The following is a 17026-nucleotide window of genomic DNA, read 5'->3' as shown; positions in this document are numbered from 1 at the left end:
ACCATAACATTTAAATAACAAAAACATTTTATGAATTTGAGTAGAAAAGTAAAAACTATTAGTTTAGTAAACTTTAGCGAAGTCTTCACTCAAGAGGCCGGAATATTTCACGTCAAGACTTACAAAATTTAAATTTCGTATGGAGTTTCATTTAAATACGAGAAACAATGAGTTCGATGATGGTGCATGAGACTCATTGGATTATGGTCATTGCATATGACCTTAATTGTTATAAAGGTCAAATGTGATGGCAACGAGACAATATCAGCATACATTTTTTCAAACAAAATTATAACAATCCCGTGAGATTTTAAAACATGTCCTTTTTATTCATAGATTTAAACGAGATATAATGGAATGTGAAGTCAACATAAATTGCCGGTAACAAGATTTAATTTCAGCGCACTCTTGCGTTATAGTACCCTCCCTAGTTTCTCTGCATTTTTATTATTTGAACACGGTTTTAAAATCTAACTTCATGAACAAGAATTGGGATGTATCATAGCAAGATAGCTAAAACATTTATAGGTACACTTTAAATTTGGCTGAAACTCTTTTTTAAATAGATAAGGATGAATTCTACGATAGTGCATACCCAAGTATGAAACTTGACTAAGTATTTTTTTGAACATATCTGTTTTTACGATTGTATTTCTGTCTGTCTCCTCTCTGGATATCTAGAGATTGAAATTAGTTATAAATTTTCTTACAACCTTAGCGAAGCCTGTTACGCGATACGCAGTGTTTTATTTAATATTATATAAAATATATTAAAAAGATTTTGCTTTCTTGGTAGATTATTTTAGCCGATCATTATATAAATCTGCTTTTATTGATTACCAATAAGTTTTAAAATATATTGCCTTATCCACTTATAAAGATTAATTTTATAGAATCCTCAATGCATTTTTATACTTCTAAATTTTGATATATTTTTTCTAATCTACTAACCTATTTTTAGTTTTTTTTTTAACAAAACATAATAATCGAGTCAAAATTAAAATTTGTCCTAATTAGTACAACATTTTTTAATTATTACAATTTGAATCTTTAAAATAATATTTTTTTATTAACTTTCTTTTAAATTTTTATGTTTTATTTATAATTTTTCATTGTAATCTCTATGTTTTGTTTTCAATTCTTACTTTTACTTTACTTTATTTTCAAAAACCCAGTTTTCCAATGCTTCCACTATTTCAGTATGAAACTGAAAGTTTGAAGGGGAAAATGATTCGTACCCCCGGATTTCTTGAATGCTTTTTCAATTATTCCTATTTTTAAAACATGTTCTCCCATAGCTGTCTTAAGACTTTTAAATTATAAAATTATACAAATGCCTTTGGCTTTAAACTAAACCTCACTATTTTAATCTACAGTTGTTAAGATATTTTTATTGAATGTACAGAGTCAACCGTTATATCTACAACTTAATCCAGTATCTAGAAAAAATGTACTTGTAATTTTAGTTTTAATTAAAGGTCCAACAGATTAAATTTTCAAAATAAGTTTTACGTTACTTCATTTATTTATTGACAATTTATTTGATGAAATAAATAAATCTCAAATATCGATATTTGGTTAAGAGCCACCATTTAAAGATTAAAATGATATTCAAATGAAATGTGTTCAGTTAATTTGTTAAAATGATTGAGGTAATTGTTAGCTGAAGTAACTTCTGAAGTTGCCTCACCACAACTAGACCCTGACAGCGAATTATTTTTTACTTTTATATTTCATCCGCATAGTTCTTATACTTTCAGTAATTACACTTCTGTATACAATTATATCTCCTCTATAACAATATCCTCTATATATAATTTCAATAAACATTGAATCGCAAAAAGTACTTGCTCCGCCGGGAGTCGAACCCGGATCTCTCACTTGCCGGGTGAATGTGCTACCATTACACCACAGAGCGCTTACTTTTTCCGATTCAATTATTTTGTATTTGGCCTTATCTGTCACATATGTGTTTAAATAAGCAAACTAACATATGATCGGAAGACCAAATACCTGTCAAACGACTTTTATTTACGTTAAATAGTATAAATGGCAATAGCCTTATTTAATTTAAATAAACATTGAATCGCAAATACATCAATTACCTCCTAATCAAAGATCTCATTGTCTAAGTATAAATTAAGTTTCATGCTAAATTAATAATTTTTTCCGTAACTATTGCGGATGGTTATATTAAATGTTATTATATCTAATTTTAAAATGCAAAATATCACTATACTCAGATTTTTCGTAAAACGCTTCGACTTTCTTCTTGCCATCCATGGATTACCACCCACAAGAACAATCTAAATATTTTCACTAGTGCTCAGCCAAATCTCATAAAATAACATGATTCATCATCTAACTCGATTTATTTTAACTAGAAATCAAACTTCAAATATATTTTCAAAGTCTGCATGTCAGTTCGTCATCAACATATAGCGTGGAAATACAGCTAAAATTGAACGTTTTCATACTGATACGCTTTAATAACACTCTGCCGATTAGTTTCAGTAAGTAAAATAATTGATTATGGCTCTAATTGTCATATTTTGAGAACGTGTCAAACAGGTTTAGATTACAAAAGTAGTGCTACCAAAAACAACGGACTAAATAAATATTATTGCCGTAAGGACGTCTTCATATTGTTTATTTTGGGCTTATAAAATTATATATCTGGAAGATTTAATAAGGTAACTAATTTTTATTTAAGGCGAAAAGTCTTGAACATAGTAATAGTTATTACGTATCTCTATTGCATTGAAGGGATATTCTGGGATTAACAAATCCATACTATTTAACCATATCTTATCTAACTAAAGTAACAAACTAAAACATTCTATGTATTTAAATATATTAGGAAGCCGTATATGATCCCCACGCAACAGGTAAAATTAAACTTTTTTAAGAGTTATTTTTAAACTCTTAGTTTTATTACACGTCTACATCTTAAATTACGTTATGGAAGAAATCTGGTAAAACATATAATGGGATTTCTAAATATAATATTTACCGAGTTTATGACGTCCGTGCCGGAGTTTATTAACACAACCACGTACAAAAATGTGAATCAGGACCCAGGCTCCCTCAGAAGTGAAGGCGAACACATTTCCCACTCTGACGTACAAGAAGAAGTAGTAAGACGTGATAGTGATTTGGACTAATGAAGTGAAGATAACGACCATCAGCTGATCGCAATAGGAGACATTAGCCTGGTGCACAGCGTCACACAGCATCCAGTAGGTGTTCATCAGAGTCCTCAGTTTCTTCACTTTAGATAGCACACTACCTAAATACAATGTGTCGTTAAAAAAATACAATTTTATGGTAGCTCAAATTTGACCGTTGAAGTTACTAGATTTCCCCTATCCAAACCCAACCAGTTTTGATTCGAAAGATAAACTAATAATTTAGATGCGGTTACGATAGTTCCCTAACAATTATACTTAAACCTAGACAACGTACATGCACTTATATCCAGTCCACTCTACCCGATAGCCTCACAACGACTTCGATACAACCTCCGCTCTCAGCCTGCTAACCTAGCAGGCATCATCCTACCACAACCTGTCCAGAAGAATTCCGGATAGTAGGAGGCTCCTATTGTTTAAGTAATGACCTAGAGGTCGGCGCAGCTGGCTATCGTGTTCGCGGCTACTGATATTACGCGCGCCAATTTCAAATCTATAGGGGCACTCGCTATAGTAGAGCTAAGAAGTACATTCTGACATTGAACCTGAAGAAATGTAATTTTGCACAAGATACTATATCCATCCTTGGTTATCACATCTTAAATAAAACTATACATCCAGAATTAGAGAGTTTAACACCATATTTGGAATACCCCTTCCTTACGATGCTAAGCATGTATGGTATAAGAATTGTCCTAATGAAACCTTTCCTTTGTTAATTGTAAAAACAATTAGAAGGATGTAGAAATATAATTTCATGTTACTTTTAAACCAGAAAATAGTAGTTGCGATCGCTCCTTATAGAGTTGCTGGAAAGAAAGAGAGAGAGAGAGAGAGAGAGAGAGAGAGAGAGAGAGAGAGAGAGAGAGAGAGAGAGAGAGAGAGAGAATTATATAATTAATTGAGAAATGGGCAATTTTTTTTACAAATCCAATCTATTAAATATTTATATATCTTCATCTAAAAGACGTAGTTATAACATTACCCAGTCAATACACTCCTGCTGCAAATGGTCAAATTGGAAGTTTAATGGAATTACTGTATATGGATGACCGTGACACTGTCCCTAAAATCAAAAGGACTGGACCAGAAAAATTTTGAATACATATTTATATTACAATAATATATATATATTTATATATATATATATTTATATATATATATACATATATATATATATATATATATATATATATATATATATATATATATATATATATATATACAGGGTGAGTTTTTTAAAGTGATCCAATAGCTAACTTTTTAATTACACGACTTAGCACCACACTTTAAATTTGGAACTTGCTCAATTTTAAGTTTCACTCAGGGATACACTTTCAAATTTTTTGAAGTTGGCCGCCATTTTCCAATATGGCGGTCAACTTTAAAATCTCTTATGGAACACCCTGTATTTTATGTTGTTTTTAGATTCTACTCAACAAAATAATACATTTTTGCTTTTGAGAGTTTTTCAATATCTCTAATGGTTCAGGAGCTACGTGGACTGGAAGTTTTCATAATTTTTGCCAATATGGCGGCCAACTTTAAAATATTTTATGGAACACCCTGTATTTTATGTTGTTTTTATATTCTACACTACAAAATAAGACATTTTTGCATTTTAGAGTTTTTCTATATCTCTAATGGTTCAGGAGCTACGTGGACTGCAAGTTTTCGGATTTTTTCGGACTGATGATAAAAACTTGCAGTCCACGTAGCTCCTGAACCATTAGAGATATAGAAAAACTCTAAAATGCAAAAATGTCTTATTTTGTAGTGTAGAATATAAAAACAACATAAAATACAGGGTGTTCCATAAAATATTTTAAAGTTGGCCGCCATATTGGCAAAAATTATGAAAACTTCCAGTCCACGTAGCTCCTGAACCATTAGAGATATTGAAAAACTCTCAAAAGCAAAAATGTATTATTTTGTTGAGTAGAATCTAAAAACAACATAAAATACAGGGTGTTCCATAAGAGATTTTAAAGTTGACCGCCATATTGGAAAATGGCGGCCATCTTCAAAAAATTTGAAAGTGTATCCCTGAGTGAAACTTAAAATTTAGCAAGTTCCAAATTTAAAGTGTGGTGCTAAGTCGTGTAATTAAAAAGTTAGCTATTGGATCACTTTAAAAAACTCACCCTGTATATATATATATATATATATATATATATATATATATATATATATATATATATGTTGGTACATATGTAATTAGCGTTTGTGTTGATATATACGTACCAACGATATAGGGAGTCTGTACTTCCAGATCCTGTACATTTAATTTGATACGCTCTTCGCTATACACAGCAACGCACTCCAAATACGAACTACAAGTTGATCAAGTTTAATTGATAGAAGTAAATCCAAAATACGCAGTAATGCGTCATTACAGTCTAAGATAGATAATCTACCTTATCAGTAAAACGTAAGTGTGCTCCTATAGAGGATCAAAGTCTAATGGTGACAGAAGTCCAATTGGTCCGAGGAACAATAGGCGGAATATATACATTAAGACGCATCACGAGGAAATGCAAATTTTCTCCAAAACACAATGAATTTGAATTTAAATACAAATATAAAAAATACTCTAAGAGGATCAAGATCATCAAGATTATCCCCGAACGTTTCAATCACCGCATCTTAAATTCAGAGTGGGAGAATGCTATATAATTTACTATTTGTAAAAACAAAATTATTTAATCTTTTTTTCAACATTAAGTCGTAGCTTCTTGTATAGTGTGGTAGTATATTACGGTTATGTACTTGAATTCTGGTTGACTAATGCTTTGTGTTATAAAAAGGCTTTACGTTTTCTTTATAAAACGCAATATTCATAAAACTTAAATTTAAAGGCACAGTATATTTTTATAATTTACAAGTAGCCACGTATTTATTTAGTTTTCTTCCAGTTGAAAGGGTTTCTCCTCCAATTGCCTCATCACAACGCAAGATTTTCTGCTCTTGAATATTTTCCGATTAACAACGAGACCCTTACAGCTGTAAGTAATTACATTTAGTTGTATGTTGCATTGATATATTAATATATGTTATAGTAGTAACGTAACAGTCATGTTCTCTTTAAGATTCTTCTCACTACCGCTTAATATCTGAAGCAACGACATAAACTAATGCCCACCAAACACGGTATAGTATGTAGAATGACGGCGTGTTCTGTCTGTACAGATGGCTGGAGCCGTGACTACTTACCCGGTGATACTGATCCAGTTCCAGACTCAGCCATCATCCATATAGACTAGAAAAACATAGCTTTAGAACCAATTTACTAGTAGTAAACATGCACTTTTGTTATTCATTCATTAACATTGTAAAACAACCACGCTTACTTTGTTCACTTCGGACCAAAAAATATCTTTTTGTATTACTACATAGAGTAGTAGCAACCAGAATTAGTTTACGTCTATAGTTGAGTGAAAAAAGTCACTCTTTGACAAAAAAGTCTCTTATAACACGTTGTTTTGATATATCTAGTTATCATATCTTTATGACATTATAAAAATCAGGATTATTATTGACCTTAAAAGCTGTTGATAACTACGTTATTTATTTCATTTCTTCACACATGAGTATTGTAAAAGTAGTGATTGTATCAAATATAGTAATAAATGTATAAGATGGTTTAAAAGTCAATTTATTCTTTCTTTCCTGTCTCTTTCCTGATTCTAATTTCATGTCTTGAAACACTTCCAGTTAAGATTAGTGTACTTCATGTTAATAATTTAGTTTCGCAATATTTTTAAGTGCTCAAAGTACTTTTGCTGAGGATAAGAGAGTGCTAACCCTCAGTTCAATGTTATAATTATGTCCTTCTAGAATCATATAATAGTGGGAAAACAAGTTGACAGCTTGCTTTATTTACATGACTAGACGTATTACATTATAAAATTCCATACCTTGAATTATATATTAAACAATTATATTCTAATTATATTAAACAATTACTAAACATAAATAACATATACACACAACTACCAAACAAAAACCATAATGTAAACAATGTTTATTAGTTATGTTTGTTTTAGTAGTGTATTGAGCTATATTTACATTTATTATCCTACTCATCTGTATTATTATATAAAATATACTCGGGATCAGTACCAGTATAATTTTCAAACAATATTTATATGTTCATTGTTATAAATCAATTAAAATACTCTCACTGAACCAATATGATAATTATTTAATCACCTTTTTATCTCATGCAATGTATGTTTACTCGCTATTCAAAACTCAATGGAATTTCATTTTCTACTGTTCAAAATTAAATAAAGAACATAGAGTAATATAATTCAACACAATCTACCAGCACAAGACGGCAGAAATTAAAAACCAGCCAACAACCTTGTGTAGTTCGAGTAAAATTAGGTTAGATGGAGAGCGGGTGTCTGATTTTCAGGGTTTTATGGGTTAACAATTTACTTCTCGATCTAAATTATCGTCCACAGTTTCCTGAACCTTGGTTAAATATTGGAATTCGTAACACTCAACAGGACCAGATGACTTTAACACTGACAAAAACAGTACTCACTAACAAAGTAAGTACGGTATATTTTACTAGTCTTTCTAGGTAGACACAAATAAGGTCCAGTATCAGATTGACTACCCAAAGCCTTGTTTCACCTCTCCTGATTATGAGCTTGAACACATCACCTACCGCTTAATTTAAATCAGTGAGAGCGTCCTATATTTTAACACCAGAGATATCAAATGTGAGGCCAGCTTTAACTAATTTAATGTGCTTTGTACCCGGAATGCTTCTAGTGTAAAATGGTAAGTTATTTTCAATAAATATTGTAGTATGAACCTGAAATTTTCAACTACGTTCTCACTGGATACAGATTTGCTTCATAGCACTGCAGCAAGGGAATGCCGTCTATCAATATATATTGATATAATATTATCAATTTAGAGAGGCGGGATGTGGGATTCCGTAAAGTGGTCAGTGACAGCAGTGCTGGTTGTAGATGAAGCCTTGGATTGTTCCGACATGGCGCTGGTAGACTGCCGGTGTTTGGCGGACCGATCATCGAGTTCTTGCCGGATGCTAGAAACGATGTAACAGACTCACAGTCACTAGAGTAATCCATGTTATTAATAGAACACTTAAACTCTATAATTTAAAACAAAATCTGTAATGAGCACTCAAATCGAACACGTGCCACACAAATCAAGTAGGTCACCCCGCATGCCATTGCACAATACTGTAAAACACATTATAGATTAGAAAATACAGTAAAGGATTAGTTCTGAAAGTTTCAAGAAATCATCTTCATATTCCGCAATGATTACTTTCACTTCGATCTCTTTTATAAGATACATATTTCACAATGTACTATCTAAATATTATGGATAACAAACAAACAACAAATGCTTTCCCAATAAAAGAGCTGATTCGCACAATATGTCAACGATTATTAAGTATATTGATGTATGGATATTGCGAGGTCAATCATGTTATTACTGGTACCTCCTCTGTGGTTAATTTCATACAAATAAAGATAGTAAACACATTATTTTGAACGATTCCCATTCCAAATTACTTGGGTTAATGCTGAATGGATAATCGATAGGAAATGACTTGTCGACAAACAGCACATAACGATGATTCAAACGGTTTTCAATTAAGTACAATTAGTTGTTACAGCAGTGGTAGGACTATTGCGAAATCTCCTACATGAAAATCTATCAGTCCACTAACAGAATATTTCACAGAAAATGAAAAACTTTCCAGATAATATGATGTGGTTTTGCAGAATAGTCGGTGGCCTGCCGTTGGGATACTCAACGAGGACCAGAGGATGTAAAGGACTTGCGTTTTCTATTCCAGCATTCCTCTGGAGCGCAACATTAGTCATCCTGCAAGAGTGTCTCTCCAGCACCATTCTGTACACGTATTTCATGTACAGACAGGACTATCAGTCACGGGATCCACTCAGCAGAATCACGGAATTTGCATCTACAATGCATACCGTCTCTCTACAGGTGACGGTGGCTGTCATATTTTTCAGCTACGCCCGGAAGTACCCAAGACTCGTCGAGGTCTTTGACACACTGGAACGTGTCTACCGAGATCATCAGCGCAAGTCACCAAATGTCAAGGTCACAGTGAAGTTGTGGGTAATCTGCACCACCGCAGTAACGATAGCCATTATTGCTGGGATGATAAGTCCAGTATTTCACGTTGACGTTTCTTCAGAACGAGAACTATTAGCAGTCTTCGCTTTCGTTTTTATGGTGCTCCTGTACTGTTCCGAAGTGGCTCTGTTGGTCCACTTTACACACGTCACTCAAATCATCGCAAAGTCCTTTAGAATGATTAACGCAAAGATCCAGAAGGAGCTCATCAGTAATGTAATCGAACGGATGGAAAGAAACAGCAGTGTTACTAATTCTGACATCACCGACGCAAACTGTAAGCGTAGCTTATGATTAATATTTAAAAATGTATAAGATAAAAATTAAATAATCATATTCTTACAAGCAAGATAATAATACGCTGCAAAAAGTGCCACGTAATAGTCTCCACTGAGGTTGCAAGCAACATTTCAAGTCCATAACCCATTTCATACTTAAGATGACTCGTTTATACACAGCCAAGCAAACAGACAGAATTTTTTTAATAGTCACATGCCCCAGCAGATGAAACGGTTTGAAGTTTGATAGGCTTAAATCACGCTCAGCCAAGTCCCATTGGTGGAAATTATTATAGAAATCATTCTTATCTACGTATAAATGAAGTTTCATTCAAATTTAAAGTCTACAGATACAAAATTTCTCAAAACATCTTGGGGGTAGTTACTTTCTACGTGTTACTATATCAGTCCTAAAATGTCATTATTGATTGTAATAAGTTTGTTTAAAGAACATTTATCCCACGATTTTCTCGCTGCCATAGTGGGAACCCATAAAAAATGTGAGTGTATACGCTCAGAAAAATCCCATCAAGTGACATAAATAATTTAAATAAATATTCATTAATTAAAAATTAAATTAAATTAAAAATTAATTAAATAATTTATAACATAAATAATTATTGGGGTATACTCATATAATAATAATTATTATATGAGTATACCCCAATGTTGCTTATGTAAAGGAAAACTTTTAGGTTAAAACCCGCATGTTAGTTCGTTATCGAGATATTGTACGAAGAGTCATATCGAAATGTAGAATATTCACGCCTTCAATTAACAGTTTTAACACACATGCAATATGTTTTACAAAATAAAATAATGAAATATCGTTATAATTTCCATGTTTTGACATCAACCAAAACATTTCTATGTTTTGACAAAATAGTATGAATCATCATAATGTTGTACACACATACCAATATTGTTTTTATCGAGGTTATCAAATAACTTTACTTAAAGATTTGGTACGGTATTATTATTTAGTTTTCCTTAATGACGAATAGGCTGAAACATGTAAAATATTAAAATTGAATCATAAGATAGTGAAAATCCATATGGAATATGTTTTACAATTTGACTGTATGAAAAAGGATTGAGAATACTTATAGAATACAGTACATTCGTTAAAACTAATATTTGCTAGAATCAAGTACGTTTTTACAAACAGATTGTAAAGGATATAAATCCTAGTTTACAAGAAATTCTAAATCGCTACTATACAAATATTCTAATAAATTTTGATGTGATAAATTATTTGTTTATTCTTTTGCATGTATATCATTAATTGGTACTAATAAACAACAAATTAATTCACTATGTACTTCATTTTAATGTTATTTAAATTGATATCTGAAACACACATATAATTCATATTGTAATTTAATTCTAGTGTTAAACATTTGTAATTCTTTAATTTGGTACTGAACAATCCAATCCAGAAAATTGTGCCTTTTGTTATTGCTGGTGTCGAATTTTCTTACTATCTTTAGACGTAAAATAAATTTCTTATGTAATATAATTATACTTCAACTGGTAAAAACTTCTACAAATTTATCATAAAAAGCATTTGAAACGATGTATTTTCAGTAGTCTCGAAATTTTCATTTGTTAACACTGTATATAACTTTTTATAGTTTTTCAATACCAACACAATTTTTATTTTCGTTACTACTTTGTAAATACTAATCAAATTTTATAATATAGATTTTGGAAATAAATTTCACCGTCTATTATCTAAATAAATTATTAATGATTTGATCCAACATGAACTACAAGGTATAAAAACGTCACACCACTTGTCTCGTAATAGACTTCATAAACGATGCAAACACAATTTATACTCTATACAGTAAATAATTTCATTTTGAAGATGTTCTGCGGTCAGATTAAAAGAGGCATCATACAGAAAATAAATCTTTACATTCTTATGGAAGAAAAGAAACTTGTGAATTAGACCTACAAACAGAAATGAATACTGTTCAACCCATCGAGTTATGCTTCGCTAACATTTAAATAATTATTAATTAAATAATTTAATTGTATTGGGGTATAAAGTATAGTTAATTTAACTTAAAGTATAAAATATTTAATTTGTTATTACCATAAAAATGTATGTTGTTTCCAGTTTATATTGTGATGTTGTTATTTTTAATTACATTTTATTTACTTCAATGGTCAAATTTAAATGGTCACAAAATCCTGTTATTTTATAAACATGAGTTTTAGGTACTATGCCCTCTAAATTCAAGAAAGTAAGGTCTCTGATGAACACCTACTGGATGCTTTGTGACGTCGTACACCAGGCTAATGTCTTTTACTGCGATCAGCTGATGGCCGTTATCTTCACTACATTTGCCCACGTCACTATCATGTCTTATTACTTCTTCTTGTACGTCGGAGTGAGCAATGTGTTTGGCTTTACTTATGAGGGAGCTTGGGTCCTGATTCACATTTTCTACGCAGTGTTGTTACTAAACTCAAGCACAGACGTCATAAACTCGGTAAATCTTGTATCTAGAAAATTTTGAAAATTTTATGTTTTACCTGGCTTCCTACATAATTATAATGTTGTGCATGGAGAAATGTCAATAAACTCACATATGTTAATAGACTGACATTGAACTATGTTAGGCTCATTAAATAGTTTGATAATATGAATTTTATCGCAAAGTTTCCCGTCAATACAAGAGATAACCTATTAACCATTACTGACCTGCATAATACCTAATAAAATCTCACTATCTAGGTTAATGAAACCAATGGCTCTCTTCTTATAACGTTCGCTGACCAAATAATATCTAAGAACATCTCATCATTTAGGTTAATGATCCCATTAACACTTCCCCTAATAACTGATATTGACCAAATTAATGCCTGAGAACATATAGTCATCTAAGTTTATGATTTAATTGATACATCTCCTAATAAAAATTACCGACCACAGTAATGCCTCAGAAATCTCATTACTTAGATTAATGAATACAATGACACATTTCCGTAACATATTACTTTCTATCTATTTAAAATTTGAGAACTTTCTTAATGGACCCATTTGCAGATATTATATTAGAATAAATAATTTCGGTAATCCACATTTTATCAAAGGACTGGTGATCGTAACTATACATATGGGTGTTATGAGAAAACTTCTGGGTGTTATGAAATTTGGAAATACACATTTCTCAGTATGACAATTCCTTTGATTCTTGGAATTGTTTTTGTAGTTTGAGTAGATTTGCTTGGTGAGATGCGTTTTAAGATATATTGTGCATAAAATGTAATGGGACGTCATCACGTATAAATGTTTAAGTTAGATAGACTTTTACTTTTTTGTATTATTGTAGAAAGTGGTCTTCAATAGTTAGATCCAAACAAAGAGAGAGAAGAGACAAACTATGAAAGATAAGTAACAAGATATTGATAGTGTCAATTAGTATTTTGGCGTTGTTTGATTTGTAACAGGTAGCTGTTTTAATTGGTAATTTGTTTTTAAAGTTAATATATCTGGATATGTAATGTTATTCTAGGCTGACGAGAAAAGAGAGTTGATTTGCAAGTTTATGAACAAAGACCCGGACCCAATTTTGAAGAATCAGGTACTTATAACCTATTCAGGATATACAATTATCTTATAGTGATTTAATGAACTTCCATAGGCAAATGTCGCTTTTTAACTTGCAATATATAACATTATTTATAGTGCGAATTAATACTGAAGTAACGAATAATTAAAATTATTTCATGATGGCCATATTACTTGAATGGCTCATATTTATAAATTGAATGATGGACGATTTAAATGTTTTGTAGGGCGAGGTGTTTTGCGAACCACAACAAAATATTATAAAAAGACGTATGCTACACTCACACATATTTTGTTATAAGGTGGTCTAACACCCAATCTTTACGTTCAACCAGAAATTAATTTGAAAGACAAATACACATCATACCTTAGCTCCTTCAAATAGTGTATGGTTATGTATTACGCATAATTATCTCGAAATTGCTGTTTATAATGTACAGCCGCTTTGAAAACTTTTATCTTTTGTAGCGCCGATGAGTTACATCAGTGGGAGTTACATCATATAAACCTTCTCCGTGGAAAAATACATATACATACAAATTTCCACAATGATTGGTCAAAAAGTTTCTGAATCTATCAATGTCAATGTCAAATATACAAACATCCTCTTTCGTATATATATATAAAAAGATGCCAAAAGTATTACATAAATATGTATAGAATTGATAGAAAATATAAAATATTGATGTTAAAGAATTGAAGGTATTCAATCTTGTCCGGCTATGTGTTTTGTCTTTTTTGTCTGCTTGCAATAGTACAAAACACCAAATGAATACGCGGTCACCTTACCAGAATGTGAAGTTATTACCCTAAAGATATATATCCCCCTTAAGAGATCGATTTTACTTTTGCGTTGAATTTAAGGTGTTATTTGTACCAAAGAATACGGGTAGGAATATTAACTAAGATAATAATATAATTATAAATTTATAATAATATAAATAATTGATGTAGCATTACAAAAATTACATGATGTTTAAAAGGAGGTCACCTCTTTTATCTAAAACATTGTAAATACTAACTTTCCAAAGCACTTACGATTCTGCAATACCGACAAACACATTGATAAGGATTCCGAACTACTCATGTTACACTCTCGTTAGTAATGACAAAATGTCATCACGCATCAATATTTTCCTGAATAAATCAGGCTCCCAGAAGGTAATAAAGTGAAAAAGAAAATCAGTTTTTTATCACTGGACGTACCATATAGCATTTAATGACATATAAAAGACATACTCATGAAACATAATTTAAATGCACGGTATACTTTTACTAACTTTTAGTAAACAGATTAACCCTGCGGTGCTCGCGCGGGCTACATGTGTAGCCCAGTGTAATTTGTTCACCTACTACTAGGAGTGATGTGTTCCTAGGAGGGTCGGAGTCTCAGTACCTTCAAACCAATAGCTGCTCAGTCCACTCAGTGTGCTTTTGCACTGCATAGAGTAAAGGTGTGTCCGTGTGGTTTTACTTCAAAGTGATCTGGGCTACAACTGTAGCCCGCGCGAGTGTTTGCGTCATGAGTAATCCGAAGCGTGCCAGATTGACCAAACGAGATATTCTTGATGAGTTTGACAATCCTTTAAGTTCTGATGAGGAGAATTGCGTTGCCGTGGACAGTGATGATAGAGAAGTAGATCATGTGGAAGAAGAAATCCATTTACCCGATGAAGAAGATGCAGAAAATGGCGCCTACTTCCCCTTCCAGTTCCCAGGACATGAGTGAGTGTGATGATAAAGATAATACTCCTTTAGGTAATGTTTTTTATTCAAAGGACAAACTGAAGAGAGTGATGAAGTGGAATAAGTGTCCTCTTGATCCATCTAACATTCGTACAAGGGCATCCAAACATTGTGTTGCGATTGCCCCGGGCCTAGAGGTGAGGCTCGGATCACTAAAACTGAGATTGATTGTTTAAATTTAATATTTTGATGATGGTGTTATAGAAATGATAGTAAATGGAACTAACATATTAGGTATAAAAGACCAATTTGAGCGTGAAAGAGAGATGCAAGTCCAATATATAAGACTGAAATTCGTTTTGCTTTTATAGGAATTCTACTTCTATCTGGTTGTGTTTGGGCAGTTGAAGTAAACACACAAAGCATATTTGAGACAATAATCGTGGAAGTGGCGTAGAATCGTGTTATTTGACAATGAGTAAAAATTGTTTTCATTTTCTAATGAGGTGTATGCGATTCGATGATATTCGAGATCGTCCACAAAGAAAAGTTGTAGATAATCTAGCACCTTGTTAGATCGTTTTTTTTTTTGAGCTGATTGTGCAGAAATTTAGGACGTTCTTCACACCCAGTGAGTATTGCACTGTTGACGAACAATTGTTCAAGTTTAGAGGCAACTGCCAATTCAAGATTTACATTCCAAGTAAACCAGGAAAATAATGGGATCAAGGTTTTTGCCTTTGTTTGTGCAAAAACCATGTATGTGTGTAATTTAGAAGTTTATGTGGCTAAGGCAAGCCTCCAGGACCTTTCAATGTGTCACAGTCTGCAGAGGACGTAACAATTCGAATTTGTGAACTAGTTACAGGGACAAATCGGAATATTACAATGGGACAACTGGTTTACTACAATACCTTTGGCTGAAAAATTTATTTGAAGAAAACAGTTGACTATTGTTGGTACGATGAGGTCTAACATAATTAGCATACCCGAAGATCCTAAGGCAAATAAAAGCCGAGAATTATATTCCTCAATTTTGCACACCACAAAAAAAAAAACTCTTGTATCTTATTTCCCGAAGAAAAATAAGGCAGTAGTCCTACTCTCGATAATGCACAGTGACCAAACTATTGATCTAGACAGTAGGGAGTTGAAAAAAGCCAGAAATAGTTACATTCTACAATCGTACATAGGTTGGAGTCGATGTAGTTGACAAAATTTGTGCTAAGTATGATATATCAAGAAACACCAAGCGCTGGCCTGTGGTAATTTTTTTTGGGGCTTGTGAAATAATGCAGCAATAAATGCTTCACACATCTATCTACAAGTTCAACAATATGGACACTTCAATGCCTAGAAGGGAATTTCTAGACCATCTTGTGCTTTGGGAACATTTTCATTCCCACAGATCAGAAAACGCCTGGAACCCTCAGTGTTACCCACTGAAATGAAAATTCGAGCTAGCCGAATTTTGGGAATAGAAGAACCTAGACGTCAACCTATCCCACAAGACAACAGAGGTTTATGTTATAGTCTACAACAAATGAACCTTATAATGTAAATTCAAGAGTTTTTGTAAAATGAAAAAGATTCAGAAATGTACATATAATGGTAAGATATTGACTTTTATGTAAATAAGCAATTTAAAACTAATTTATATATTTTATTGATTTTGTAATAAACATGTTTACAAGTGAAGTATTTTATTTTTCCATCATTCGTTTGTCCTGAATGAACTTTTTTTAAGTTTTACGACCTTAAAGATAGGCAATTTTTTTCAAAAACCAGCAAAATACAAAATAACGTAACTTTACAATTTTATTTTTTTATTTAAAAAATTGTTGTTGTGCAATTACATTGAAATATTAATTTAAGTAAGAATATATGTTGGGAAATAATAAAAAATATCTAAAACAGTGCCAAAGTTAAATTTCCCTGTACAAAAAACAAAAAAAAGTCGTGGGCTACAACTGTAGCCCATGCGAGTATTGGCGTAACAAAACATCACGCGAGTAGCGCAGGGTTAATGCTGCACGTGAAAAAATGTATCTTTTTATAACTCCTGAATATTCTGAATATTTATACAGTTTTCCTCTAGCTGGAAGGGTTTCTTCTCCAGTTGCCTCATC

The sequence above is a fragment of the Homalodisca vitripennis genome, chromosome 8 (assembly GCF_021130785.1).
Source record: "Homalodisca vitripennis isolate AUS2020 chromosome 8, UT_GWSS_2.1, whole genome shotgun sequence".
Lineage (NCBI taxonomy): Eukaryota > Metazoa > Arthropoda > Insecta > Hemiptera > Cicadellidae > Homalodisca > Homalodisca vitripennis.
This window is presented reverse-complemented; position numbering follows the sequence as displayed.